This window comes from Vitis vinifera, chromosome 1 (assembly GCF_030704535.1).
Source record: "Vitis vinifera cultivar Pinot Noir 40024 chromosome 1, ASM3070453v1".
Classification (NCBI taxonomy): domain Eukaryota; kingdom Viridiplantae; phylum Streptophyta; class Magnoliopsida; order Vitales; family Vitaceae; genus Vitis; species Vitis vinifera.
This window is the reverse complement of record NC_081805.1, coordinates 23,226,704-23,252,549: the sequence shown is the minus strand read 5'-3', so window position 1 is coordinate 23,252,549 and position 25,846 is coordinate 23,226,704. Positions and strand designations below refer to the sequence as shown.

At 35.5% G+C, this 25,846-nt stretch overlaps 1 pseudogene; it reads right to left on the bottom strand.

Moving 5' to 3' along the window:
• Positions 1–22,141, bottom strand: part of LOC100254591 (DEAD-box ATP-dependent RNA helicase 10-like) — a 32,572-nt pseudogene extending 10,431 nt beyond the window's left edge.
• Between the last annotated feature and the right edge of the window lie 3,705 nt (positions 22,142–25,846).

The following is a 25,846-nucleotide window of genomic DNA, read 5'->3' as shown; positions in this document are numbered from 1 at the left end:
ATCTTAATCTCATTTGTGAAGGTAAACATAGTTTTACAGTGCAATGGAAGTATTGTTTCCTTCATACATTGATTATTGACTATGATTGTATAACAAGTGGAAAGCTTCAATTGGCGCATAACAAATGACGAAAGCTAGGTTGGAGAAGTCTAAAGCGAATGTTGGAGAAGATCAAGAACCAAGATCTAGAGAATTCAAATCCAAAGTGCAGTCAACAAGAAGCGGGAATTTTGGAGATTCCATGCTAAAACACGAGAATTATCTAATTTTGAGTTGATTGTGTGTTTGGACACTGAAGTGGTAAAAAGAGATTTGGAATCCAAGAGGATTGTAAAAGAAATTTTGATTCAAGGTGGTGTCAATTCCTTTGTCATTGAATGAGATACATGGAGTATTTAGTCAATTAACCTAGAATAGGTGTGTGCATGTTATCATGCAGTGGAAATATTAAAATGTCTAAGTGGCAAAACATTTGCATGTGATTCTTCCTAAGTTTGACAAGTTTCCCAGTTGAAGGTATGGCACTGACTGCATTGATCAGGGTATTAAAGAGGCATACTTTGGAAGTATGTACAGACTAGAAAATTGACTTCACAATTTGAGCCAAGGCAGAAAATGTTGGAATTTATCTCAAGTTCCTATCTCTGCAGGGTTTCTATTTTGTTAGAAATCTGAGTCTAGGGATTGGTGTAGAGCAGAACTTATGCTGGAGTTTTCTTATACAGCTCATTCTTTTCATTCTCTCTATACATAAGTTTTTCAAGTGAAACCTTCCAAGATGATATAAACATGAGATGAGAGAGAGAGAGAGAGAGAGAGAGAGAGATCTGTAGAAAGATAACTCACAAAACATTGAAAGCACAAGTTTGTTTCATGGCTCCTATGTACTATAAAAAAATATGTTCATCTCATGGCTCTTGCAGAGGATGATAAGCATGAGTTTATTCATGGCTCCGAATGTGGCAAAGATAAGAGGAGTGAGACTTCCAAAGTTTTGCATTAATTTTCTACATCTTATAGTGGACTCCTATCTCATCAATGAAAGTAGGCATTGTTTTGTAGTGGAATCCTCTTCTCATCTATGAAGGTAGGCATGGTTGTCAAACCAAAGATATACCACTTTGGATTGATTTTTTATTATTATTATTACTAAAAAAAAAAAAAAGACACGCATTAGAGGTTCCTTCAGCACACATCAAGGTAAATAAGGGAAACAGTATGCTAAGCCCCAAAACAGGTAAGGGCCCAGGTCCAATATACCAGATCCATCCCCGAATTCAGAAACCAAAAAGAAGCAAGCCTGACCTTGGAGTTTGAGGGAATATCATAATTGATAACCATATCAACAGATGGAATATCAAGTCCTCTACTTGCCACATCAGTGCAGATAAGTATATTACATTCTCCAGCCTTAAACTTGTTCAGTGCTCCAAGCCTTTTAGTCTGGCACATGTATATTCAAGAGGTAAAGTGAGTACAAACTCAAAAATTTGGCAAAAGATGAAACATAAAATATTAAATTAAGCTAAATTAAATTAAATTAAAAATAATAATAAAAACTATGAGTGTGTAAAGCAAAATCACAAGTATCTGATTTAAAACTTAAGATAAAAGAAAAGATATATACCTGACTCATATGACCACTGATTGGGATAGCCCCTAAACCAAGGTTTCGAAGAAGCAAAGCCAATAGGCGAGTTGCATCACAAGTACGAGTGAAAACCATTGTTGTACTTCCAGATAACTCAGTTAGAATATATACAAGATAGCATTCCTGCAATAGAAAATATTAATATCATTGAAACTAGAGGAAGATAATAAACATAAAATATATATATATATATATATATGGCGATGCACACTATGACTAGATGCAGCCTTTGTTTCATTTGATTAACAACCCAAGGAAAAAAAAAACTCCATTCTACTATAACTACCTATTTCTTAAACGTTGTTAGCATAATCAAGTGATAATTATGATATATGCAATTGTCTAACAATTTGGACTCAATTATTCATTGGCTTATGCAGCACTTCTTGAATGGAAAAAGACTATTAAAATATTTATCAATCAAACATGATCTTATCTTCGAGAGTCAATTTAGGAAGATAATCATAGGAAGTGCTGTAAAGCACTTTCTATAGTCGGAAACTAAGTCAACTGCAAGCTTAATCTTTCGCATAACATTTTCAAAGTAATATAACAGTATGAAAGCAAGAAACCTTGTACTTAGCAGGAACAAAGCGATACTGTTGCTTGAGTGTATCAACAGTGGAATATTTAGATCCAGCCTCAATCTGAAAGAAATTTTGTAACCAAATTTAGTGAAAGAGTTCTTATAAAACCAGACAGAATGAAAACAAAGTGTAGAGGAGCATAGTTATCATACCTTCACAGGATTCCTGAGACAGGCCCTCTGGAGCTTACGCACCTACAATATTAAGAACAAAACTTGGTTAGACATTCACCCTCTTCTTCATTTTCTTTCACTTTTTTACATAACCACCAAATACTTGAACTGGGATTGAACATTATGTGATTTAAATATTTATTGCATTAACACAAAAAAAAAAAAAAAAGAACACATTCATGCACTTCTGTCATGTAAGGGGTTGCAATATCATCAATACACTATTTCTACTCATTTCCACTTGGAAATTTATTTTAGCATCCCATATATTGTTCTTGTCACCAAGAGTTCAATTTTCTCAAATGCAAGATATTGAAAGAACATAAATGGCTGAAACCAAATTGGCTATTCCAAATGCTAAATGCTTCTTGCAGCAATGAATCCTATTCACACAGCCTAAACTAGAGATTATGTAATGCATAACAATGAGAAAGTAAAATGCAACTGTCAAATATGGAATGCAGTAAGAATATGAAATGCAAAACTAAAGGGAATTGAATAGTAACATTCCCTATTCAAGATGGAAGATAGAGACCCCAAAAAAACAGTTAGGCAAACTACAACTTCTTGATCTGAGATTTTGAATTCTAGAACAATAGAAGCCTCTATGAATCACATGGTTAATAAATTTGATAAATTTAACCAGATAAAGTATAAGTAATATGTTTAACAAAAAGAATAATAATAATAATAATAATAAAACACAACAAAAGAAAGAGAAAAGAGGGGGAAAAAAGACCAAAAAAAAACACACCTCCAACTTGGCCTTGGTTTGCTAGATGAATGCATAGTGAATAACTAAGATAACTAAGAGAGTGTGGCCATGAAACTTGCCTGAGACAAGTGTGCAGGTAGCAAAATCAACCTTATTGGTCATGCAGTGTAATCTCATACAAAAAATGAGTAAGATAAAATGCAACTATCACTTGATCAAGTATGAATCAAAATTTTCCTATAAATATGCACTTTGCCCCAATATTTCAACTATGTACCTTTTTCGTCATAGTAGCAGAAAATAAGTATGTCTTTCGCTCTTGTGGGATAACACTTAAAATCTCATCAATGGCTTTCTCAAAGTCGTCATTCAGCAACCTATCAGCCTCATCTAAGACCTAGCCAGCATACACAGATCATGTAACTAACAACAAAAAGGTCCTTATGTTCAAGCAATCAGAAACAGACACACAACATGGAAATTATATTTGAATATTTCTTGCAAAGCATAAAAAGATTGCAGGGAATGCATTTCAGCATACTGGAAACTAACAGTTCTACCATGATTCAATTTCGTTAAGGTTGTTGAGTGAGAGACCAGCACTCAGAGTTCTCATTATTAAGAGCAGAGATAGAATTTTACAAGCAATGTTATTTAGTTCAAGCAGTGGAAAAAAATTCATGATGAATAGAAAAACTTGTAAATAGCTCCAAGGAAACAACCAATAACAAAAATAGAATAAATTTAAGGTTCCATCATTTTTTAAAAGAAAAAAAAAAAGAATAGTACTTTGAATCATTGACATCCTCTCTCTTGTCACCTATTTGCCTTCACGACAAAGGTTTTGAGTCATTTTGCATTCAACACAGTTGGTGGATGGATCCAAGGCTTTAAGAACTGGAGATTTCACTTCTATGATTTGCTACCTATTTATTCTCTGAAGCAGATGGTGAACAACTTTTGTATCCAAGGTGCATTTTATTTTGTTTTGAAGTGGTTTCCAGTCTAAGTGTCAATACAAAGGAAAGTGAAATAATTCATGTGGCTATCATGGAGCAAGTAAAGGATTTGATGTCAGAGTTCTGGTGCAAAGTGGGTCAAACTCCTTCAATTTACTTGCAGACAACATCACCAAGTGCCCTTTCAAAGCACGATGAGTAAATAGAGAAACATCAACTCAAGCTGGTTAGAGAAGATTTACAGAGATTTTCTATGTGCATGTGCGCATACATGTAGGACAAGAATTATGCTAGGAAATTGCAGGGAGTGACCGTGGGAAAGCTTAGTGAGGAACATGGAAATTGGTATTCTAGGTTGAGGAAAGGGGTAAAAGGATCAGGTCCTTAGATGTACAGGAGTGCTGTTAGAAAAGGATAGGATGCTCTGTTCCTTCAACTCAGATTCCATGAGGTTGGGCATAGAACAAAGTTTTTGGTACCATTATTTATTTTATTTTTTTTATCAGAAACAAAAGATATGTTAATTATGAAAAAAGCACAAGAGTAGGACGAGTGGTCCTCCCCACAAAATACAAAAAGATGTTTTTAATAGCAAAAAAGGTTGCCGATGCGGGGCTTAATCAAGAAGCAAGGGATTTTGGAGGCTAGTAGAATGAGAGCAGCTTGGTGAAGTTCAGCAAATTTTTTGGGTTTCTCCTTAGAAAGGTTTGAAGGGGAATTTTTTAGTTTGCTTCAAAGGATAAAAAAAAAAAAGGGGGAACGGGTTAAGAGGAAGGGTGTTGGTTTGACCACTAGGTTCGATCGAGAATTGAAGAAGTTAGAGTGGTTGATCAATTACAAATGAGGGGACAGAGAGAGTGGGGAGGTCAAAGGAGGAGGGGATAGAGTATTGAGTTGCAAATGAAGTTAAAGTTGTTATCCTAGAATGTTAAGAGAGGCGAATGACAGCAATAAGAGGAAGGTTATTAAAACTTTAATTATGGCTCAGAAGGCAGACCTTATTTGTCTTTAGGAGACTAAGATTCAGGAGATGTCCATTGGAGTGGTGTGAAGCCTTGGAGTAGGGAGGTTTTTGGAGTGGGGTGCAGTTAATGTGAGGGGAACAGCTGAAGGGGTGGTGGTTTTTTGGGATAATAAAGTGTTAGAGTTGACTGGCATGGAGGTGGGTCAATTCTCGATCTCTTGTCATTTTAGAAATTGTGAGGATGGTTTTGTGTGGGCTTTTACTGGGGTTTATGGTCCCATTTTGAAGAGATGCAAATAACTTTTTTAGGAGCTAGGGCCTATCTGTGGCCTAGGGGATGATCCCTGGTGCATTGGAGGGGATTTTAATGTGACAAAGTTCCCTAGTGAGCACAGCAGAGGAGGGAGGTTGGTTGCTGCAATGAGAAGAATTTCAAAGGTGATTGATGATTTGGCTTTAAGGGACCTCCCATTGCAAGGAGGTCCGTTTACTTGGAATGGTGGGCTTAATGGGCAAACTATGTCAAGATTGGACCGTTTCTTGGCGTTTGAGGATTGAGAAAGTTGGTTCAGTGGGGTGGGGCAAAGCACTCTTTCCAAACCAATGTCTGATCACTGTCCTATCCTATTAGATGTGGGATGGATGAGGAGAGGTCCTATGCCTTTTCGTTTTGAGAATATGTGGTTGAAAGAGGAGGGATGTAAGGACCTGTTAAAAGTCTGGTGGCAAGGGCTCAACTTCAAGGGTTCTAGCAGTTTCATTCTGGCAGCAAAGTTGAAGGCTCTTAAGAGTATTCTAAAAACCTAGAATAAGGAGGTGTTTGGGAAGGTGGAGGTTAACAACAGTTTGGCATTACAGTAGGTCAATTTTTGGGATATTCAAGAGAGGTCTAGAGCCTTATTGGTGGAGGAGGTGGAGATAAGAAAGGAGGCAAGGGAGGAATATAAGAAATGGGTTCTCATGGAGGAAGAGGCAAAAATCTAGAGAATTGTGGTTCAAGGAAGGTGACAAGAATATAGGTTTTTTCCATAGAATGGCAAATTGTCATAGAAAAAGGAGTAATCTGTCCAAGATTAAAATTAATGGTTCTTGGATAGTTGAGGAGAGGGAGATTCAAGGGGGTGTTGTTAGTGCTTTCCAGCACCTGTTGTCGGATCCTAGTGGCTGGAGTCCAAGTTTGGATGGGCTGGTTTTTGACGGATTAGTAGGGGAAGAGGTAGCTAGGCTAGAGGAGGCTTTCTCTATTAAAGAGGTTGTCTTTGCTCTTTTTGATCTAAACGAAGACAAAGCTCCCGGGCCCGATGGTTATTCCTTAGCTTTTTGGCAATCCAGTTGGAATTTGGTGAAGAAGGAGGTGATGAGTTTTTTCCGAGAATTTCACAAGCATGGGAGGTTTGTTAGAAGTTTGAACTCTACCTTCTTGGCGTTGGTCCCAAAAAAGGGAGATGCCAAGGACCTGAGAGATTTCAGACCTATCAGTTAGGTGGAAGGGTTGTACAAGCTGTTAGCAAAGGTGTTAGCTAATAGGTTGAAAAAAATGGTGGGTAAGGTGGTTTCCTCGTCTCAAAATGCCTTTGTTAAGGGGAGGCAAATTTTGGACATAGTGCTAATAGCTAATGGGGCTATAAAATCTCTATTAAAAAGCAATGAATGCGGGGTGATGTGTAAACTTGATATAGAGAAGGCATACGATCATTTAAAATGGGATTTCTTGCTTCAGGTGTTGCAAAAAATGAGGTTTGGAGACAAATGGGTAGGGTGGGTTAAGTGGTGTATTTCTACAGCATCTTTCTTGATGTTGGTTAATGGCACACCGGCAAGTTTCTTTAACAGCTCCAGGAGGTTGAGACAAGGAGACCCCCTTTCTCCTTATCTTTTTGTAATAGGTATGAAGGCCTTAAGCGTTTTGATCAAGAGGGCAGTTAGTGGGGGCTTTTTTACAAGCTTTAGGGTTAAAGGGAGAGGTGGTGAGAGAGTTCAACTCACCCATCTGTTGTATGCTGATGACACGTTGATTTTCTGTGATGCCTTTAAGGACCAACTGGCTCACCTAAGTTAGGTGTTAATGTGGTTTGAAGTCATATCTGGTCTAAGAATTAATTTGGACAAAAGTGAGATCCTTCTAGTGGGGAGGGTGGAGAATCTGGAGGAGCTAGCCCTTGAGCTCGAGTGTAAGGTGGGGACGCTCCCTTATATTTAGGGCTTCCTTTGGATGCACTTCACAAATGAGCGACAATGTGGGATGGGGTAGAGGAGAGGTTTCAAAGGAGATTAGCTTTGTGGAAGAGGCAATATATATCTAAAGGAGGGAGACTCACTCTCATTCGAAGCACTTTGTCTAACATGCCTATTTACTACATGTCAATTTTGCGTATGCCTAGATTGGTTAGACTGAGACTTGAGCAAATCCAAAGGGATTTTCTTTGGGATTGGGGGGGGAGAGGGGCTTTGGAGAGGAAGACTCATCTTGTTAAGCGGGCGATTGTATGCTCGGATAAAAGTAAAGGGGGATTGGGTGTAAAATGCATCTCCACTCTTAATAGAGCCCTTTTGGGTATATGGAGTTGGCGCTTTATGGTAGAAAAGGAAGCTCTTTGGAAACAAGTTATTAGTAGGAAGTATGGAGTGAAAGAAGGGGGGTGGTATACCCGGGAAGGTAGAGAGGGATTTGGTGTGGGGTTGTGGAAGGATATTAGAAAGGAAGGTTCTCGGTTGAGCAACTACATTGTGTTTTCCATGGGTAATGGTAGAAGAATCAGATTTTGATTGGACTCTTAGTGTGGGGATGAGGATTTGTGCAACTCTTTTCCCTCTTTGTTTGCTTTGGCGGTTTCAAAAGAGGAGTTGGTGGCAGAGGTTTGGGACCCTTCAGTTGAGGGGGAGAGTTGGAGTCCTCATTTTTTTAGGGCTTTCAATGATTGAGAAGTAGTCTTGGTGGATCAGTTGCTCATGACAATTCAAGGTAAGAGAGTTAGTGCAGAAGTGGAAGATAGGGTGATTTGGAAAAAGACAAAAAGTGGGTTTTTCTCAATAAAGTCCCTTTACAATGTTGTGGAGCTAAGAAGTACAGTCCGGTTTCCAAGAAAAATAATTTGGAGCCCTTATGTTCCTCCTAAAGTGGGTTTTTTTTTTGCTTGGGAAGCCTCATGGGAGAAAGTTTTAACTTTGGATAAACTCAAAAGGAGGGGTTGGACCCTTGCTAATAGATGTTTCTTTTGTCTAGTTGAAGAGGAGTCTACTAATCACATCTTAATCCATTGCACGAAGACTAGAGTTTTGTGGGAATTATTATTCACTCTCTTTGGGGTGACTTGGGTTCTCCCTTGCTTGGTAAGAGAGACTCTCCTTTGTTGGCTTGGGTCCTTTATGGGCAAGAAGCGCAAAAAAAGCTTGGAAATTGGCTCTTTTATGCCTTTTTTGGGCAGTGTGGAAGGAAAGAAATAATATAGCATTCAACAATGAAGAGTTTTCAGTACATGGGTTGAAGAATTCTTTTGTGTGTAATTTATGGTCTTGGACAAAGTTGTATATAGATGTTAGCCCTTTATCTTTAATCGACTTTTTTGATTGATTGGAATTAGGTGCAAACGGGTGAGGTTTTTTGTTTTCCCTCCTGTTTTTGCTCTTTTTAGCATTTTGGCACCTGCTGTATACTTCTTGTATGCCTTAGGTTGCCCTCCGGGCTTCCTTTTTCTAATTAATATGTTCTCTTCTGTGTTTACCCATCAAAAAAAAAACTAGTTTTATAGTTCATTGGCATAACTAGAAGTTGACCACATGAAATTGTGATCAAGAAATTTACCGCACGGGGCAAATTTAGGTGTCTATTGAATTGGTAAATAAATATAGATAGAAAAAATGAACTCTCAATAGTTTCCTTAATAATATGGGAATATCATACCAAGTATTTCATCGTCCGAAGAGAAAAACCTTTTGTATTGGACAGATGGTCCATGAGTCATCCAAGTGTACCCACCTATGTAAGAGCAACAGAACAAATACATAAGACAGATAATGAACTAAAATAGTTTGGTGCAAATCTGTATTTTAAAAAATACATTAATCAATCAATAGCACTAAAAGTACTTAAAACAAGGGTGTCACATTTTAAAAAAACTTTAAGAAACAATTCCATGCATGGATAAAATATGATTTCCAAAATAATTGCTCACATTTAAGCTCATCTGCTTCACATTTGTAGTTTCTAATGTACATGTAAGCTAAATTTAAACTAGACTGATATCTATGTTGCATGGGTAGAGACATTTGATCCAGACGGACTACAATAAGGATATGCCAAGACAAAATTTTCAGAAGCATGAACCAAATGCAGCAAAAATATGTCATTAATAATAATAGTTGTAGCTACAGCGGCAGTAGTAACACCAGATGTTTATAAAATTGCATTTCTTTTTTCTATATCAAAACAAAGCATATCGTGTTTGTATATAAATATTTATGCAATCACAATTTTTTAGAATCAAATGCAATATGTTATGAATATTAATAGTAGTAGTACTATATGTCGTACAATTGCATTCCTTTCTATATTAAAACAAAACATATCATGTATGATAATATTTAATATATATATAGACATCAATTTATATTTCTGCAAATTACATGAAAATGAAACACTTCCTTTGCTTTCCAATATTTGAATCCATTTTCAGCAATTCCTAGTGTAAAATGAGGTGTTAAGATTTCCTCTAACCAAAATCAACCACCCAAATCAAGGGAAAGAAAGATGAAGCAATCAAAGACAAAGATTGAAGAATCTGACTTCTCCGCTTCACCATTCCCTAGAGAAGGGAACCAAGTCCAAATCTTTGTAGACTCTCCCAATGTCCCCACCTTACACTCCGTTGAAATCTCAAAATTCCTTATTTGGTTTGACATGAAAATATTAAGAAAAAAGAAAATATAAAGAAAATTATTTTAAAACTCCTAAATTTTCAAACTCTTCCTTCTCTATTTATATAAAGAAAAAACTAAAATTTTGCAATGAATGGAAGAAAAATGTTTTTGAATTTAAACTTATTTCTTATTTTCCTCCACTTTTTCCATCCTTCTCCTTTTTCTTCTTGCCTTTTTTCCCTCACAATTCCCTTGATCCAAACAGAGCTTTAAAGATTCCCCTCCAAAAGAAGGATATCCTTCCAAAAAAAATAAGGCTTCTTTTCATTCTTGACTATAGCAAGACCCTTCTATGTAAGAAGTCTTTTGCAAGTTAACCTAAATCAAGGAAACATAATGTTAGTCCAATGTTACGTTATTAAATTAAGTCTATGAAGTCTTCTTCCAAAAAAAAACAAAAAAACTAATGGTCTATTTAGGATCGTTTTCAAAAACCATTCTCAAAAAAAACAATTTGAGAACAATTTTAAAAAACAATTCTCTAATATTTTCTAGAACATAAGTCTGTTTGGGAATTTGAAATCTTTTCAACTATTTTTTTTTATAGGAATTTTCTACTAGTTTTCTATGTTTCCAAATATTTTTTAAAAATAAATTTTACATGTCATGCTTTTTTTCAATTATTTTTCATATTTGTCCCATTATTTTTTAAAACATTCCTCAAAAGACAAGTGAAAACAATTGAAAACCACTAAATTCTGTTCTTAGAAAACATGTTTTCTAATTTTAAGAACAAAAAACGGTTTTTTGTTTCTAATTTTCAAACATGTTTTAAACATGCCTAAAATATTAAAATTTTAATAAAAAAAATTAAAAACATGTACAAAAATAAATAAAAGAACAACAACCCACTCACATGACCTACATGCACAAGGTTAACTTGTACAACTATGTTCAGAGAAAGCCCTAATATTTATAGGGAGGACTTCAAATAGCTTGTAATAGCAAAACGCTAATCCTCTTAGCCACATGAAAAATAAAATCCATCATTTTAAATCACAAAAGTTGATCACTGTCCAATCTTTAATACAAACTGAAATGCTCCATCACAAAACAAACTAATAATGAAATCATGTAAGTTCAACCATCTAACTCTTCATGGTTTAGTGGGAAACCTTTTGCGTGAAAATGAAACTAGTCATGCCAGATCATCAATACTTACGACAATATGTGGGCGCTTTGCAAGGGCAATTGCTTGTTGTGTATGGTCCACTCCTCCAACAAGCTGCAAAAAAGGGATGAAGGCATTGTTTACCAAGATCATATTGTAAAAAAAGGGAAGGTTAAACATCCAGAATTCCATCATACAGTATATTTCAATTTTTGGAATTGAAGCATCAAACGGTTACCCAGGCAGTATTAATTTCACTACAGCACAATAGAGCAAGTAGGTGTAAGTTAATCCAGAAGCATTCCAATCTAACAAGATACAGTAAATTTCATTTAAAACAAATAGCAAATGGTGTCTCAGCTATAGTTTTAAAGGCATGCCTTGGCACCCATCTGGGCATAGTAATGCACAACCTGGTGTATATATCAAATTATATTGCGAAGTTGCAACAATGAACTAAGGCAGCATTAACTTCACTATAGCACAGTAGAGCTAGTAGGCATAAGTTACTTAATCCAGACGTATAATAAGCAGGGTTCAAAATCTTGACAGAAATTGGTATGACTCGGCCGAGTCATATCCACCTCGGTCATGCCTGGTACCGGACTGATAACCAAGTCAAAATCGGTGGAGAAAATCAAAAACCACAAAAATGAAGAAATTTGCAAGGACAATTCGGAGTGGATTTGCATCTTCAGCCTTCAACCCTAAACCTTGTATGGCTGATTTATCTCCGGTTTAATGCCTTCAAACCTTCAAGATGATGTGAGAAGTTGTTGAGACATGAAATGGGTATTTTTCGGACAAAATGGGTATGTTGCAGAGAAATGGGTATCGTGGGGAGATGTCATGAGAAGCAAAAAAAATGAAAGGGATATTTTTCTGAAATGGGTCTATTGCAGAGAGATGAAAGAGAGTATTTTGCAGATACATGGGTGTGTTGCAGTCATGCAGAGAGATGGGAGTGAGGTCTGTGACAAAAAATGGGGGAGAAATGGGTGTGTTGCAGAGAGGTGAGAAAGAGGACCGAAATGGGAGAGCGGGACTTTTGACTGGATACGTGGGATTATATTTATGATTATAAATATTTAAATGGAATATAAATATCAATAAAAATATTTAAAACTAATGTATAGAATCACTAAATATATATATACATATTTAAAATTTATTTATTCAAATGAAAATAAAATTAATAAAAAATCTTTTTTTATAATAGTTTTATTTAGAATATATTTGATAGAAAAAATGATATTTAAATTTTTAAAGGTTATTCATGGTTTTTTATGGTTGAAAATATTTTTAAAATTTTTAAAATATTTAATTCAAACAAATTTATTATAAAAATATTTTTTTGCTAGTTTTATCTAATATTTATTACAAGTTAATAAATAAAAAAGTTTTAAATCTAGTCCATAATGTTCTTTCTATATATTTATTAATTTTTTTTAGTCTATTTGATTACATTTATTTTCGCAAAATTTTAATAATTCTCTTAAAAATTATAGAGTTCTTAAATTAACATATTTTGCATATTGTCCGATATCGATCTAAGAAACCAAGACCAATATGCCTCAAGACCCTCTGAGTCAATGACCAATACTACGACTTTGAACCATGATAACAAGATTAAAACAATAAAATTTCATTTAAAACAAATAGCAAATAGTCTCAGCTATAGTTTTAAAGGCATGCCTTGGCACCCACCTGAGCATAGTGATGCACAACCTGGTGTATATATCAACTTATATTGCAACAATGAACTAATGCAATCCTATTGCATATAGAAATCCCAAGAGCAACAATCTCTGGTTTTCATCAAACAACACCAATTTACTTAAGAAAAAAATTAAAATGAAAACACAGACAAAAAATGTATAGCAGCTGCATGCCTGCAACTACAAACTCATTCTCAGAAGATTGCAGAAAAATATGGCAGCTGCTATTGTGGGACGGATTCATCCACTAAGATAAAATTAAAGAGTTGATAACATGGAATGTCAAAAAATGCATATTAAATGTGCCTTAGACCTAACTTAAAAGGCCCAACCTCTTACAGGCAAGCTTTGATGATTTTTTTTCCCTCTTAAGTTATTTTTTGAAGATTTTTATCCACCAAGAAAGTTCTTAAAAATAAATAGATATACCAGGAGCTGGTCACCCAAAAGTCACCTGGCTTTAGTGAGAAATTATGTGGTAAAGGCTCAGCTTTATTCTTCAGTAGATGGATGATTTATTTTTCAATTTCTCTTACCAACACTGGCAGAGTGTCCACTACCATAATTTTGAACTTGGTGCAGTCTAAAAAGTCATTGGTTCTTATTACTTTAACATAGTTTCAACTTAACACTTCCAGATTACTTGAACTCACATAATGACACAAAAACTACCAGCTGCCTTTCCTGAATTGGTTGAAGAACATGAAGGCTACAACAAGATCAAGGGTGTAGCAAAGGACTTATAAACTAAAAATATTTACTCCAAATACAATTCACAAAAAAGAAGTTATCTAGCAAAGAAAATGTGTCTGAAATCTGAACTTTAGCTGAAGTTTCTACTAAGTATAAAGTAACAACATTTGTTTTCCCAATGAAAATAATACAGAAACAATATTTGCACTTACCATTCCAAATGCTATAACTTAAAACATTGAAAATGAATAAAAACTTACAAGGATTCTTATAGAGGACAATAATGTGAAAACTACTAGCAAAAAATTCAGAAACCTTAGGCCCTATTTGGAAAATGTCCATGAAAACAATTTTATGTGCTCAATAACAAAAAAAAAAAAAAAAAAAAACCAGAAAAACATATTTGGCAACCAGAAAACAAAAAACTCACTGTTTTTAGAGAACATCTTTTAGTTACTTTTAGTTGTTTTCACTTATTTTTTTAAAGCTCTTTTAAAAAATAAAGCATACAAATATGGAGAAGGATTAAAAATAAAGCACTACAGATAAAAGTTATTTTTAAAGCATATTTAAAAAGATAAAAAACAGGTTAAGAACATTTCAGGTTCCTAAACATACTTTTACTCTACAAAACATCAAAGAACAGTTTTCAAAAACTAGTTTTTTCATCACTATTTTCAAAAACACCCCCTAAACAGGGCCTTACTTTCAAAATGGTATTAAAAAGTTGCCCTTTTTTTTTCTAGATAAGTAAACAAAATAAAAATATTGTTAACCTCAAAGAAACTATACACCAAGGTGCACAAGACATATACAATGGGTAAATAGTTACCATATTCTACTATTGTCAATGTCAAAATTATTCTTCACAGACAAGAAACATGACAAGAACAATGTTGGAAAAAGGGGATGAATGAAATTAAGTAAATCCATTGAATTAAGTAAATTCATTCATTTTTCCAGAATTCTAAGAGTCTCAAGAAGCCAAATTCATTTTGGCTTTCTGAACCTGTCTGTGTTCTTCCCTCCTTGAAGTCTATAAATAGTGGTAGACTTTCTTCCAAAAAATGTACAGAAAAAACTTTGGAGTATTGTCAGAGTGTTGAAGAGTTCCTTCCTTCCGTGTCCGTGATAGAGTTGAACAATTTCTAGTTCGCCGGAGTGGCTGGAGAGTGTTGTTGCTGCCATTCGAAGATCGTTTTATCCTGGGAGACAGACGCCTTGCGATTCTCAAAGTACCTGTGGAGAAGGCGAATCTGTTTTAAGGAGATTGTGTTTTCCACAAGACTCAGTTTAATCTTCTTCCTTAATTCTCTGTTTTTTTTTTCCAGTTTTTCTTTTATTTTCTTATGAACTAACCAGTGTGTGCAGTGTGGTTGTCTAACATTCTTAAAACAGATTTTTTTCAAAGGAAAACCAGTGGTTGGTGAAAAGGAAACAAGTTATCAGGAAGAAGAAGAAAAAAAAAAAAAAACCCGCAAGTTTCTGGAAAAGAAAAAAAAAAAAACGAAACAAAAGATAATTTTTTGCAAGTTAAAAAAAAAAAAAAAAAAAAAAACAACCATTTGTTACAAAAAGAAGTTTCGAACTCTTAACCTGAGCCCTTTTTCTCATGCTCAACTCAGTAAGACACCATTGGACTGTGACTCATGTTTTTTTATTATGGGAAAAATTCCTTCTTATAAAGTTTGTACCAAGTCTTTTGAAAATTTGGAAATTATGATACAAAGAAGTTCTGTCTAAGGTAATTGGAATTTAAGCGGGACCATTTGTGACCCCTCCAATTTCCTGGGAACTGAATATTCTGTCTAAGGAAGTTAGTCCTGGTCTGGGTCATTATACCCCACCAGTCTTTCCTGGGAATACTCTGTAAAGTGATTTTCAGTTTTTTTTTGAAGTTTTTTTTTTGAAAGGAAAAAAAAAAATTGACACATTTTCTTGGATGTTTCAGAAAAAATGACAACTGAATCCGATAACGTTGTTGTAACTGAATTAGCCCTAGTGGCAACCCCTATTGTGGCCCAAGTGCCAGCGATGCCTACTGCTGTACCAATCTCTGTCTCACTAGGAGAAAAACCAGAGAAGTTCAGTGGACTAAATTTTAAAAGGTGGCAACAAAAGATGTTATTCTATTTTACCACGTTGAATCTTGCAAGATTCTTGACTGAGGATGCTCTTAAGCTCAAAGAAGACGAGCACGATATCCAAGCCATCAGTGTTATAGATGCTTGGAAACATTCTGACTTCTTGTGTAGAAATTATGTCATGAATGGTTTAGCTGATTCGTTGTACAATGTTTATTCTGACAAGAAAACAGCTAAGGAGCTATGGGAATCTCTAGACCGGAAATATAAAACTGAGGATGCCGGGGCTAAGAAAATTGTTGTGGGTCGCTTCCTCGACTATAAGATGGTAGATTCCAAGACTGTGGTAAGTCAAGTCCAAGAACTTCAAGTAATCTTGCATGAGATTCATGCTGACGGAATAATGTTGAGTGAAACTTTCCAAGTAGCAGCTATTATTGAGAAACTACCCCCTGCTTGGAAAGATTTTAAGAATTACCTCAAGCACAAAAGAAAGGAAATGAGCATCGAGGATCTAATTATTAGACTTCGCATTGAAGAAGATAATAGAAGATCTGAAAAGAAAGGGGCGCACACTCTAAATGAGGCCAAGGCTAACTTTGTGGAACATGGTCAAAGTTCCAAGGCAAAGACGAACAACAACAAAAGGAAAGGATCTAAGTTGGGACCTAAAGGAGGGATCTCAAAGAAGCCGAAATTTCAAGGGAAATGCTTCAATTGTGGTAATCAAGGTCACAAGTCTGTTGATTGTAGACTGCCCAAAAAGAATAAACCTAAGGAAGCTAATGTGATTGACGACATCACTAAAAATGTTTCTGACATTGACCTCACAGCAGTAGTCTCTGAGGTGAACTTGGTGGGTTCTAACCCAAAGGAATGGTGGATTGATACTGGTGCTACTCGCCATGTATGCTCTGATAAGAAAATGTTCTCCACTTTTGAACCAATTGAGAATGGGGAAAAAGTGTTCATGGGGAACTCTGCCACCTCTGAGATCAAGGGTCAAGGTAAAGTAATCTTGAAGATGACTTCTGGGAAAGAGTTGACTCTGACCAATGTTTTATATGTACCGGAAATTCGCAAGAACTTGGTGTCTGGTTCATTGCTGAATAATCATGGATTTCGGTTGGTCTTTGAGTCAAACAAATTTGTTTTGTCCAAGAGTGGAATGTATGTTGGGAAAGGGTATATGAGTGATGGAATGTGGAAACTCAATGTAATGACTATTATTAAGTCAAATATGAATAAAGCTAGTACTTCTACTTACATGCTTGAGTCTTCTAATCTATGACATGGTAGATTAGGACATGTTAATTATGATACATTACGTAGATTAATTAACTTAAATCATATACCAACATTCCAAATTAATTCCAACCATAAATGTGAAACTTGTGTTGAGGCAAAACTAACAAGGTCATCTTTTCAAAGTGTTGAAAGAAACACTGAACCCCTTGATTTGATCCATAGTGATATCTGTGATTTGAAATTTGTACAAACAAGAGGTGGTAATAAATATTTTATTACTTTTGTTGACGATAGCACCAAATACTGTTATGTGTATTTATTAAAAAGCAAGGATGAAGCTATAGAGAAATTTGTTCTCTATAAAAACGAAGTTGAGAATCAACTCAACAAGAAAATTAAGGTACTAAGAAGTGATCGAGGTGGTGAGTATGAATCGCCATTTGTTGACATTTGTGCTCAACATGGGATTATACACGAAACAACAGCACCTTATTCGCCTCAATCCAATGGAGTGATTGAGCGAAAGAATCGTACCTTAAAGGAAATGATGAATGCAATGTTAATAAGTTCTAGTTTGCCACAAAACATGTGGGGAGAAGCCATTTTAACTGCTAATTACCTTTTGAATAAGGTACCCAAAAAGAAAGCAGAAAAAACTCCATATGAGTTATGGAAAGGAAGAAAGCCATCCTACACATACTTACGAATGTGGGGATGTCTTGCTAAAGTGGCAGTTCCTCCACCTAAAAAGGTGAAAATAGGACCTAAGACTATTGATTGCATTTTCATTGGCTATGCACATAATAGTAATGCTTATCGGTTTCTTGTTTATGAATCAAATATCCCAGATATTCATAAGAACACGATAATGGAATCAAGGAATGCATCATTCTTTGAAGATGTATTTCCATGTAAATCCAAAGAAGAGCCAAGTTCATCAAAAAGAATGCTTGAGAGTCAGAATCAAAATGAAGAAGTTGAGGTAGAACCTAGACGTAGCAAAAGGGTAAGGACAGAAAAGTCTTTTGGTCCAGATTTTCTAACTTTTATGCTTGAAGGCGAACCTCAAACTTTTAAAGAGGCAGTGAACTCTACAGAAGGTCTTATGTGGAAAGAGGCCATTAAGAGTGAAATTGATTTCATATTGTAAAACCATACTTGGAAACTAGTGGATCTTCCACCAGGTTGTAAACCTTTAAGTTCCAAGTGGATTTTCAAGAGAAAGATGAAAGTAGATGGATCAATTGACAAGTATAAAGCAAGACTTGTAATCAAAGGCTACAAACAAACTGAAGGCCTAGATTATTTTGACACATATTCTCCTGTGACGAGAATAAATTCCATAAGGATGGTACTTGCAATTGCTGCATTGAGAAATCTTGAAATACATTAAATAGATGTAAAAACAGCCTTTCTAAATGGAGATTTAGATGAAGAAATCTATATGGAGCAACTTGAGGGTTTTTCATCTCCAAGACAAGAAAAGAAAGTTTGTAAACTGGTGAAATCTTTGTATGGCTTAAAACAAGTACCGAAACAATGGCATGAAAAATTTGACAATGTTATGCTGTCACATGGCTTCAAAATCAATGAATGTGACAAGTGTGTTTATGTCAAGGATACAGAACATGGATATGTCATTGTATGTTTGTATGTAGATGACATGCTTATTGTTGGTAGTGATGATAAGATGATCACATCTACAAAGAACATGTTGAATTCAAGGTTTGACATGAAAGACATGGGACTTGTTGATGTTATATTGGGAATAAAAATCAAAAGAACATCAGATGAACTCATATTAAGTCAGTCACATTATGTAGACAAAATTCTTGGAAAGTTTGATAAAGATAATTCTGGAGTTGCTAGAACACCGGTGGATGTAACTCTACATTTGTCCAAGAATAAAGGTGAGAGTGTTTCTCAAGTAGAATACTCTAGAGTAATAGGCAGTCTAATGTACTTAATGAGTTGTACAAGACCAGACATAGCCTATGCGGTTAGTAAACTGAGTAGATATACGAGTAATCCCGGAGCCAAGCATTGGCAAGGAATTATAAGAGTACTAAAGTACTTACGGTTTACTCGTGATTATGGGCTGCACTATACGAGATATCCTGCTGTACTTGAAGGATATAGTGATGCGAATTAGATATCTAATGTTAAAGACTCAAAATCCCATAGTGGTTATGTGTTTACACTAGGAGGTGCAGCAGTGTCGTGGAAATCCTCAAAACAAACGGTTATTGCCAGATCCACAATGGAATCTGAATTTATAGCACTAGATAAATGTGGGGAAGAGGCTGAATGGTTACGCCACTTCCTAGAGGATATTCCAAGGTGGTCAAAGCCTGTGCCTCCAATTTGCATACATTGTGATAGTCAATCTGCAATTGGTAGAGCACAGAGTAATATGTATAATGGTAAGTCTAGACACATTCGTTGTAGACACAATACCATTAGACAACTACTCTCAACTGGGGTTATCTCTGTGGACTATGTGAAATCCAAAGATAACATTGCGGATCCACTAACCAAAGGGTTAAATAGAGAGTTAGTTGAAAAGTCATCAAGGGGAATGGGACTAAAGCCCATAAAAGAATAAGTCAATACAGTGGATACCCAACCTAGTTGACTGGAGATCCCGAGATCTAGGTTCAAAAGGGACAACTAAACTGTAAAGACTTTGTTAAATCACTGTGGGGATCTTCCCTAGTCCATTCCTATGATAAAATAGTGATGCCCGTAAGAGGAAAGGGTAAGCTATGCTTTTAATGATCCTTATGCTTCGGAAATCCGAACATAGTAATGCGGGTTACTCGTGATTAAGAGATCACCTATGTAAGAGTGAAGTGGGGCCGCTTCTAAGGGAATTGAATAGGGCACAATTCTTATTAAACTCTTACAGAACCAGGCGTATGTTCATGGCCAAAATGAACATAAAAGTGAGAACTGAAATTTGTTAGGAAGATTCCTGTGTGAGATATGTCATCATCTACATAAATGGCAGAACAGTTCAAGGACATCGTGTCTACTGTTTAGCTAGTAGAGTAAACATATTTCTACAAGGGAAGGTTCAAAGGGTAACACCTACCTCTCCTATGCAGGTTTCAACTGTTGTACTCTATCATAAAGTTCATCGTGTCTTAATTTCTTTCATGTGAGGAATTGTTGGAAAAAGGGGATGAATGAAATTAAGTAAATCCATTGAATTAAGTAAATTCATTCATTTTTCCAGAATTCTAAGAGTCTCAAGAAGCCAAATTTATTTTGGCTTTTTGAACCTGTCTGTGTTCTTCCCTCCTTGAAGTCTATAAATAGTGGTAGACTTTCTTCCAAAAAATGTACAGAAAAAACTTTGGAGTATTGTCAGAGTGTTGAAGAGTTCCTTCCTTCCATGTCCGTGATAGAGTTGAACAATTTCCAGTTCACTGGAGTGGCTGCAGAGTGTTGTTGCTGCCATTCGAAGATCGTTTTATCTTGGGAGACAGACGCCTTGCGATTCTCAAAGCACCTGTGGAGAAGGCGAATCTGTTTTAAGGAGATTGTGTTTTCCACAAGACTCGGTCTAATCTTCTTCCTTAATTCTCTGTTTTTTTTTTTTCCAGTTTTTCTTTTATTTTCTTATGAACTAACCAGTGTGTGCAGTGTGGTTGTCTAACAAACAACACTGATATAATGGATAAAAAGAAAAGAATCAGTATTTGTCATCAGGGTGAAGAGCACTATAAGTATGTGCCAAACAAGTACAGGTCTGTAACTGAAATAGTAAATTTGATGCTCATATATCGAGAGACCTGCCTCCACATCAAATTAATTAAATAGCAAGCTCACCACAGCACACTTTAGACCAATTCCAGAACCTAAAGCTTCAAACTGCTCTGCAATCTGAATAGCAAGTTCCCTGGAAAATGGGGGAGGATGATGACAGACAACAAAAATTGAATCATTTATTAAATGGAACACATTCTTGGATGAAAATACTATCTTTAAAATCAACCACATGAATCGGATGACAAACCGAGTAGGGGAGAGCACACAAGCAAACAGCACTTGAGGAGTATCTAAAAGGGCTTGGAGTATGGGAAGTGCAAATGCTCCGGTCTTACCAGAACCTGTTTGTGCAAGCCCAATCAAGTCCTTTCCTGAGACAATAACAATAGAGAACAACCAGCACATCAGAAAGTTATATACACAATAATCAAAACATGGTATTGCTGTTAAGAATATGCAGCAAATCAAGACAAATCAATTTTTGATATTTTAAGTGATTCCTCAATTGAAAACTGACCAAAAAAAAAAAAAAAACAGAAAAGACAAAAGTTCCCCACAATAGCACACAATACAAATATTAGGCTTAATTAAGTTGAATTTTTCATCTTTACATCATCACAAATCCTGTTTTTTACTAAAAGAAAAAAAAATGAAAAAGAAAAAGATTAGAGAAGTAAAAGCACGGAAGAAAAAAAGTAGTAAACATTGGTTAAATTTTGATTCTTATACTGTGATAGTAAGACAGAAACAATTGTGATTGGACAAGGGGATGAAGAAACTATCTCCAGAGAAAAACTAGGTTTGCCATAGCAAAATAGAAAGAAAAAATGCATATAGGAATATTATAATCACAAAGCCAGAAAAATTAGGGTTTGGAATCTATACTTATATATATATATATATAATGCCAATGGGAAAGCGAGTCAAATTTAATCAAATCACTTCTTCAAACCTAATTAGTGATCAGTCCCACATATAAATTTTGAAATATGCCATCACTAATCAAAAGCATGTCCACTTATCACAGCAGTAAAAGGCATGGAACATTTTCCTACTTTTGGTTCCTTTTTTTTATCTACTTTCTCAGCAACTAAAAATGCAACTAAGAAGTCTTATAGTAAATTATCAAGAAAGCACAACAACAAACCTTCTAGTGCATGAGGAATGGCTTCAGCCTGTATCTTAGATGGTGTTTTCCATCCTAAATTTTCACAAGCCTCCACCAATTGCTCACATATCCCCAAATCCTTAAATGACTTGACTTCTTTATTGTCTTCTGCCATCCTAAACAATTGAAAGAAAATCAAAACTAGAGATTTCAAAGGTGAAAGGCATAATAGACATATAATCATATAGAATTCAACATGCCCAGATATTGAACTGAATTTATTTACACAAGTATGATCCCATCCCAATGATAAACAATCCACACAAGTATCATCCAATCCCAATAATAAACAATCCACACAACTATCATCCAATCCCAATGATGACAAATCCAGTGCTAATAGTCAAATTTCTTTCCTCAAATTAGCAAAATAATTTCAGAAGACAAAAGGAAATTTCCAGAAATCCAAAATGAAGAAAACTCAACCAATTATTCAAATAAACTATTCAAACTAGATATGGCTTCAAGACCAAGAAATTAAGGACAAAAATACCAAATTCAACCTTTGTTTGGTTGGGCATAAAAAAAAATGCCGTGAAGAGAAAATAAAATAAATTAAAATACAAACTCCTTAGATTCATACTTTCTCAGTTTTCAAACGGCAATGAGAGACTTCAATTTGTTTCCTTTTCGTTCGGAATTAACTATTAAGCAAAAACATAACTACTTTTCCCCCAATTTTTTCAAACTCGACCAAAAGAAAATAAATTAGTTAGTTCCAATTTGGTTTCAATTAAGAAAATTAAAAATAATATCCAAAAGCGGTGCCGAAGTTGGAACAAAACAAAACAAACAAAACTTAACCTCTACTTGGTTGGGAAGAAAACACGAAGGAAAGCAAAGATAAAAATAAAATAAAATTTGGGTTTGGTTTCATCGAGAATTCAGAATTTGTTTCGTCCCCTAAACTCCATAAGAAATTTCACAAAAAGAGAGCAAAGAATTTCCAATGGCCGCGCAGCTACAATATGAGAATGAGGAAGAAAATAAAGGGAAGAAGAGAGGTAATACCGGTGAAAATAATCCTCAAGAGAGAGAGCTGAGGGGCTCCAGAGGCCTGAACACGAAAAGAGAGCGCGAGGAACAGAGCCGAAACTGAGAGAACGAGGGAGGGTTGTGTTAAAATCCTCTGTAAATGTAGCGGTGGTGGGCCCTTCTAAAACCCTAAAACGCCTATAACCGAAATGCTGGTAGTTTTTATTTCTTACCGCTAATGAAAGAGCAAATATTGATATCGAATTGTCACATATTTTATTTTAAATATTTTATAAAAACTGCAATTGTGAGAAAACTGCAATTATGTAATTTCATAAAAATTACAAAGTTGTAGTCAAGAGTTGTGCTTATTAGAGATGTACAATTGTTGTAGCTAAGAGTTGTGCTTCTACGAGTACATATGGATCTATACTTTTCACGTACAATCTCACTTGACAGTGAGACTAACTTTTTTATTATGAAAAATTGATTTCTTAAAAGTCGAAGTCATCGTTATTTTTGTTATTTTTAAAACTTTAATTAATTCCTTTTGAAAAGAAAAACTTGTCTATATTGAAACGATGTCTTTAGGAAGTAAGATGATAGCGAACTTGATCCAAACTAATAACTCCTAATTATCTATTTCCCTAATACATCGACCCACAAATCACCTCTAACTTATTTTCGAATTTAAATTTTTTGTGATCATAGTGATAATGTGATGATGAGGGATTTTGTCTTTGATTCATGCCCAGTTGGTGTATCAGCTGATTTGTGTCCAGCTTGTGCTCCTTGAATGAGGGAGTAATTAACAAAATTTATAACCTATAACACCATATACTAGGGTAGCAAAGACAAAGCTACTATAGTATAGCGGCTCTAGGATCGTTCATTGGGAAGGATTAACAAGCTATCAATGATATCAATTCAAAGTGAATTGGTCTTGTTTCATTTCAAGGTTAGCTTAAGAAATAAAACACAAACTTTGATTGGTAAAGGTATAGACTTAAACTAACTAACACAACAAGTAATAGGAATAACTTAGGAGGAAAAACATTCCTTGGAGAGTTAGGTTCACTGGGGTGGTTCCTCATGCAAAAGACATAGCTCCGGTCAGATGGTTCATTTACTCAAGTTAGAGATTCAACATATAGTCAATTCTCTAACCGGTGTTGTACAGAGACTACTTCAATTAGATTTCACTTTAATTCTCTCACTGATGCAACTTGCAATGGTTTAAGCCTCTCACTAAGCCTCAACCATCCAAGGTGATCTTTAACCTTGGACTTCCCTTCTCAAGCTCGCAAGAGATAACTAATGGATGTCTCTTAGGAGTCCAAAAGCTTACCAAGTGTTGGCTATTCTAGAAAATCCTACCTTGAAGTCACCTCCCAGAGGCTCGCAAGGGGTAAACTAGTGCATTTCCTTGGTTGGAAATCACTTGCCTTACCAAGTGTTGGCCCAGGTGACTCTAAGGTGTTTTAAGTTAACTAAAAACATAGAAATCACTAAAGGATTTCACTTCCTCTTCATTACTAGCTAAAACCACAAAGCTTTGCATTCTTGCACTTGGAACCTTCCCCGACAACCTTAGCTCCAAGGAACTAGAGGTTTAGTTACTCATTCTCTGGGGAAAACTCCTCAGAGAGTTCATAACTTAGTAATAAGTAAAAAATACAAAGTGAGAAGGTAAGGCAATACAACGAACTGAACTTTACTTGCTTACCCAAAACTTTACAAAATGATCTTCTCTCTGAGAACAGGCTCTCGAGAGGTATATATATGAACATAATATAAAACTAGCTATTACATAGATATTTTCTCTTTTTACTAACTTAAAAGCTAAGGAATCTTGTAATTGGTGGCTTACAAGGAGTATTTTGGGATTTAGACAACAAAAATCTGATGTAAAATATCTCCCAATGTCGGTAGCAAATATCGGGGTGCTTCAGGAACCATTTCGCAAGAGAAAATGGTGTCTGCGAGATTTCGCAGACACTCAAGAGGGCTGCGAAATCATTTCGCAACAACATGCTATCTTCACAGGGCTGCGAAGTTGGCTTCCACCTTGAGGTTCCCAGCTTCCCTCTGGCGGTATATGTCGGGCAACTTCAGAAGGAAATACACCCTACTGTACAAAAAGGCTGCGGAATCACTTCGCAGCAAAAGGGTGATTTCGCAACACTTTGGAAAATGCTTCCTTCAGCTTGGAGTGATTGGCTTACAATGGCTGCAACTTCTTCGTTTCAACTCCGAATTGCGCACCGTTTGAAGCATTGCATTGTTGACTTCCTGAGCTTTGAAATGGTATGTAGCATGCATAAATTGGACTTCAGAAAGTACTCCAAAAGTGGCTGCTACAACTGTCATCAAGAATATGCTTCATGGCAGATTCTCTTTACTTTTTCTCCCTGCATTCCGGATTCACTCTTGGCAAATGACTTCTAAGATTTGCCCAAGATTCCTCAACACTCTCCTCAGTCTTGACTTGCTTTGGTGATCAAATTACTAACAAAAACACCAAAACTTACACAAAGTGATTAAAATTACTTTCAAGGGTCCTTAACATGCCAATTGAGTTAAAAGGCCAAAACTACTACTCAAAAGTGTTTAAAAGGATTAATTATAAGCTATCAATTAGCACTTTTTGAGTAGTAATCAGTCTTATCCTTTCATTTTGAAGTAAGATGATAGGAAACTTGATCCGAACTAGTAACTCCTAATTATCTATTTCCCTAATACATCGACCCACAAATCACCTCAAACTTATTTTCAAATTTAAATTTTTTGTGATCATAGTGATAATGTGATAAATGAGGGATTTTGTCTTCTCATTTCATTTTGAATTATATATATATATATATATTATTAATATCTTTTTGTTCTTACCACTAGTATTTTCATTTTGTAGAAGTCCTTTAGTTCCTGGTTTCACTCAAAGCCCACACCCGCAGTAGAAATCAGGTATGAGGTTTTTTTAGTTATTTTTATATCATATCTGTTGGGCTTTGTGGAGCCTAGTTTTGTTTGATCCGGTTTGACAACCCGACTCAAATAATATTGCATGGCTTTTTAATGGGAGATTTATTGAGGCCTGTTGGGCCCGTTT